Source organism: Perognathus longimembris, chromosome 13 (assembly GCF_023159225.1).
Source record: "Perognathus longimembris pacificus isolate PPM17 chromosome 13, ASM2315922v1, whole genome shotgun sequence".
Taxonomy (NCBI): domain Eukaryota; kingdom Metazoa; phylum Chordata; class Mammalia; order Rodentia; family Heteromyidae; genus Perognathus; species Perognathus longimembris.
In genome coordinates this window covers 59,832,612-59,838,242 of record NC_063173.1, presented here as the reverse complement: position 1 = coordinate 59,838,242, position 5,631 = coordinate 59,832,612, and the positions used below count along the sequence as shown (strand labels likewise).

The window sequence follows — 5,631 nt, the reverse complement described above, 5'->3', positions numbered from 1 at the left end:
CGGCGCGGCCCGGCCCGGACGTGCCCCCAGGCTTCCCCCGCACGCCCCGGCCCCGCCCTTGGCCGGGGAGGGGAGGTGCGACAGGAAGCGGAAGTTGTCTCTCTGGCACAGGGACTTCTGGGAGTTGTAGTTCCGACGGCCTGGACCCGGCCTCCTCCGGCCGGGGGTGGTCATTTTCTAACCGGTTCCTCAGCAAGCCGGCTCCGCTTTCTGTCGTCCACCTGCCGGCCCTCACCTTCCAAACAAAACTCGCGGCGTCCTCCTGCTTTCCACGCGTTCTGCGTTTAGTGGGTGCCTGGTCTATGCACAGGGGAGGGGGCGCGGGAGGGGCCGCGGGCCCAGCTGCACGGTCCGCCCCGGTGTCCTGCCTCCGGGCGCCCGCGGGCCCGGGGAAGGCCAGCGGCCGCGGCAAGCCGGGGTTCTTGGAGTTGGTTTCCCTGAGCGGGTGAGTCTGGAGTCCTCGTTGGGCCACCGGCGCGGCGGGGCTCCCCCTCCCCCGCTTGTCGGGGCCGCGGGAATCCAGCACAGGGCTCTCCTGCTCCGAACATGGCCCCGACTCTCCGATGTCCTCGGAATCAGGCCCTGGATTGGCACCCAAGGGCCACCAGGCCTCTTCCAGGTCAGGCTGTGATCCCCACCTCCTGCCTGCCCCAAGCCCCTTTCCTCGGTGGCCTTAGGGTGTTTGTGTGGCGGTCCCCTCCCACCTCTGGAAGTCTTGGGGGCCTGGGCAGCGCCAGCTGCCCCTTTGGTTTGGGGACCTTGCCTTGCCTTGGTAGGTGTTCATTCTGCCTTTTCTCCAGCCTAGTCTTTCAGTCCTGGTAGTAAGAACCACCTCCTCTGTCCTCCTGGGCGAATCCTCCTTCATCCTTTCTTTCTAGAAATCTGCTCTGTTTGTTTTGGCTATGAATATTTTGATTTTATTTTATTTATTTATTTATTGCCAGTCCTAGGCCTTAGACTCAGGGCCTGAGCACTGTCCCTGGCTTCTTTTTGCGCAAGGTTAGCACTCTACCACTTGAGCTACAGCGCCACTTCTGGCCATTTTTTTTCTCAAATTTTTATTATCAAACTGACGTACAGAGAGGTTACAGTGTCATACCTTGGGCATTGGATACATTTCTTGTACTGTTTGTTGCCTTGTCCCTCATGCCCCCCTCCCTCCCCCCCCCTTTCCCTCCCCCCCCAGTTGTTCAGTTCACTTACAGCAAACAGTTTTACAAGTATTGCTTTTGTAGTTATTTCTCTTTTTTTACCCTGTGTCTCTCGAATTTGGTATTCCCTTTGAATTTCCTACTTCCAATACCAGTAAACACGGTTTCCAATATACTCAGATAAGATTACAGAGATAGTGTAGGTACAAAAAAAATATGGAACGCTTCACGAATTTGCGTGTCATCCTTGCGCAGGGGCCATGCTAATCTTCTCTGTATCGTTCCAATTTTAGTATATGTGCTGCCGAAGCGAGCACACTTCTGGCCATTTTTTATATATGTGGTGCTGGGGAATCGAACCCAGGGCTTCATGTATATGAGGCAAGCACTCTTGCCACCAGGCCATATCCCCAGCCCGAATATTTTGAGATAAGAGTCTTGTTAGGCAGCCCAGGCTGGTCTGGACCTCAAGTGGCTCCTCTCCTCACCATTCCCAACATGGGATCCCAGGTAGAGCTGGACTGGATTCCAGGCTTGCCTGCCTGCCTTCCTCCCTTGCTCTCTCCCTCCCTCCTTCCTTCCCTCCTTTCCTTCTTCTCAGAGTGCTGTGCACACAGTTAACCCGCAGCACAGCTGCCATGACTGTGACCATCACAGGATGTGATGGTCTCAAGAGACACCAACAGCATCCTCAGCCCATCTGAAGTTTCATGTCCCGGTAGGGAGCACTGGCCAAGTCCCCTTTGCAGAGGAAACGATTGTTCAGGCAGATCTGGGGATTAGACAGCTAATCCAAGGCTCAGGCCTCAGTCCGTGGATCACTCCCTTGGAGCTAAAAGAAGGGAACCAGGAAGTGGATGCCTTCCTTTTCTCTCTCAAACTGGGTCAAGGGAGAAGCAGCCTGATATGCTGGAGACAGGGGATGCTGGGCAAGGATAATGGGCAATGGAGAGTGAGAGGCAGGACCTCGCTCATTCAGTGCCAGGCTTGGTGCTCACTTGCCATGTGTTATCTCCTTAATCCTCCTATAACCTGGATCGTAGGAGGGATGAGCCCTTGTTTACAGAAGCAGCCAGTGTATCTGCTTCCTGTCTGCCCAAATAACAAAGGACATCCTCTCCACCGCCACCTCCTAGGCACCCTCTGCCATGTCCCAGGCCCTAGCTCTCACCTGCTCAGGAGTACCTGTCCTCTCTCGTGTCACTATCCGGAGATCCGTCGCTCTTGCCCAGCCTCAGAGCCAGGATCCAGGAAGCTGTTGAAGATTCCTCCTAGATACAGATCTACTTACCAAGCCTCCCTAGGACTCCCGGCCTGCCTCTTGGCCACCCCAGTTCCTTCTTTGTAAATATGCAAGGAGGGAAGTACTGTAAATCTTAGACCCATCTAGCCCCTCCCTGTTGCCTCAGAATGCATCCCAAGGCCTCTTGGGCCAGCATTTAAATCCCCCCCCCCCACACACACCCCAATTCCCATTGCTCTGCCCACACAGCTGGGAGGCAGCAGGGATCTGCCTGGCCCTTCATTCTGCTGCTCTTCAGAGGCCTGTGGATATTCCTTCCATCCCGCACCCTCGGAGGCTTTCCTCAACTATCCAGACCAGCTTGAGTAACTGTTGTCAAGTCCAGGGTGACTAGAGCATAATGACCTCACTCTTCTCTCGTTGTAGCCCAGAACCCAAGGAGATGTACACACACACACACACACACACACACACACACACACACACGTCCATCCCCTTTCAGGCTTAAGGGCTCTCCTATGTGACCAGTTTGTTATGTGGCAATAAATGGCTGAGGACCGGGGTTGGGAATATGGCCTAGTGGCAAGAGTGCTTGCCTCTAATACAGGAAGCCCAGGGTTCGATTCCCCAGCACCACATATATAGAAAATGGCCAGAAGTGGCGCTGTGGCTCAAGTGGCAGAGTGCTAGCCTTGAGCCAGGGACAGTGCTCAGGCCCTGAGTCCAAGGCCCAGGACTGGCCAAAAAAAAAAAAGTCTGAGGACCCACTTGGCCAGGCTGAGTGGGCAGGAAGGAAGGAGAATGCAGCTCAGCCTCCTGATGGTCAGGAGCTCATGACTGAAGTAGGGCCCACTGGGCCAGCATTCCCATGGGACATGCATATTTGTGTGCACGGACCACCCCAATTTCTCCTCTAGCCCCCAGCTACTCTAAAGTCTATCTTCCAGTCTTGCCTCTTCCAAGGTCACTAGCTGACCTCTCTGCTGCCCTCAAGTTTCCTTCCCTGGGACCCTTTATATAAGGCCGGCCTGCAGCGCCCTCTGCCAGCAAGCTCTTGAGCGTTAGCCCTCTGGGCCTCATCATGCCCAGGAATCCAAGTGGGGCAGATACGGACACCTGGCCCAAGTCATGCATTTTCCCAGCGCCTCAAGACAGGCTCAGGCAGCTCTGCTAACACCACCTGCCCCAGCCCCGTGTTTATCTTCGTGTCCCATTGCACGACTCACACTGTATCTTTGCACGCACCCTGTGACCAAGTGTCCATTCTTCCCCCAGTGCCCAGAGACCAGCCAGGGTCTCCCTGTGGGCTGTCTGCCCCCTGGTCAAGCTGCAAGCGTGAGAGAAAGGCTTGCAGTAGTGTGACTCAGGTCCTGTGGCCGCCAGGAAACGGCCAAATGGCCAGACTAAATGTAAAAAGAGAACTCAGGACGGCAAGCTACAGCCAAGAGCCCAGGACACCAGCACCCAGGAAGCCCGCAGCTGGAAACCCTGCAGGGACGATCCACCAAGCGAAATAATAGAACAATTAACTTCAAACTTTAGGACTGATTACTAAATCACAGCCTGCCTGGGTTTTGTCCCAACTTCCAATCTAGGACTAAGTAGGGAAAGGTACTTGTGCGAAGGCGGCTCGTGTCGCTGTCGGGGATGCCTGAGCCTCCACCAGGCTCCCACTTGCCTGCTGGAGAGCTCATTCCCACCCGCCTTCGAGTCTCTGCCAAGAACGGATGACCGTGGCCACACTGCGGTTCCAGCGAGCTCAGAATAAATGGCCTCTCTTCTTCTTTGGTTGGAGGGCAGCTAGAACCCTTGACTCTGATGGAATCGGTGTCATTTCCAGAAGAGAAATGAGGTGGTTGCTGCTGTTGGGAGAAGCTGGCTGGCAAACCACAATCCTCAGAGGGGCATGGGATGGAGTCCTTTGGGGTGCTGTGGCGATAGGAGTGGCTGGGGTACACTTCTCAGGCAATGTATTCATCCATTTTCCATCACTAGAACAAAGTGCTTGAGGCTGGAGTTTGTAAAGACATGAGGTTTTACTTAGCTCCCGGCTCTGGAGGCTCAAGAGCATGGCACTGGCTTCCTGCTTGGCTCTGCTGGCACAGCGGCAGGGGTGCGTGTGCGAGCGAGCACGTGGGAAGACGGGAAGCTAGAGAGCTCTTCCACATCAAGTCATTCTCTCAGGAGCTTGTCGCCCTGCAGGACCTGCATGAATCCCTGCCCAGGACAAGTCTACCGAGGACCAAATGACCGCTTACTAGTCCCTGCCTATTGTGTGTGTGGGGAGGGGGTACTGGGACCTGAACCCAGGACCTGCAGCATGGACTGAGGCACTGGATTTCAAGCTCTCCCACCCCCTACCACCCAGCTCCTATGTCAATTTAATTCTCAACCCCAGCCAAAACCAAGACAAATTCTTCACCAAAGTAAGGGTGAATTTTTGCCTCCCTTAGTTTCTGGTGGCAAGCAGGGAACCCCTGGCTGGGAGCAGCTTCATCCTGTGGCTGAAGGATCCTGAGCCACCTAACAAGAACCTCAGACCGAGTGATTTACAGCACGTCTGGCTGCCAGCGCTCGGGCTCAGGGTCCAGTCAAAGGGCATTACGATTCTCTCATCTCTTCTGCTTTCTAAATTCAGATTGGTGGAGCCCGCGTGGTGAGCTGGTCTCTGGGCCTCTGATAGATTGGGTCACGAGGACTCACAAAGAGGCCCTTGTTTTCCTCCTCCTCTGTCTTCCGTGTCACTGGTCATGCGGAAGAGATGGGGAGAAGAGCCAGCGCAGAGCTGAGCCTGTTGCTGGAAACTTCCATGCAGACGGGCAGCTATGCTTCTCACCTGGCCTTCGTCCGTGCAGACAAGCTCTGCTTGGTTTCTCAACCAAGTAAGCCCAAGTGGCTTTTCTTTGTGTTGCTATTGTTGGTCTTATTCCCTATCCTGAGACCATAGCTTTGTGATCCTCGAGAATATTCTGTCTGGTTTCTGCCAGCCGGGGGGGTCCAGCATCAGACAAGCATCAGCTTGTCAGCAGAACAGGCCAGGCACAAAGGGACACACAGCACGTTCTTTGTCCAACTGTGCCGGGACACACAGCACGTTCTTTGTCCGACTGTGCCAACTCTCCAGTCCGTGACGGTAGGAGGTGCCGGAGGGGCCGTTCTCAGCCCAGCCTCACTGCCTTCCTAGAGCCGGCAACCCTCCGTCTAGAGGCCCAACCTGCCGCAGAGGATTGGCTGGCG

The 5,631-nt window shown here is 55.2% G+C and overlaps 1 non-coding gene across 1 annotated transcript; it reads right to left on the bottom strand.

Annotated features, from left to right (window-relative positions):
- Nucleotides 1-1,361: 1,361 nt before the first annotated feature.
- Nucleotides 1,362-1,468, bottom strand: LOC125362809. The gene has a single exon (XR_007213112.1). It is a non-coding gene; the product is annotated as a U6 spliceosomal RNA (small nuclear RNA).
- Nucleotides 1,469-5,631: the final 4,163 nt, after the last annotated feature.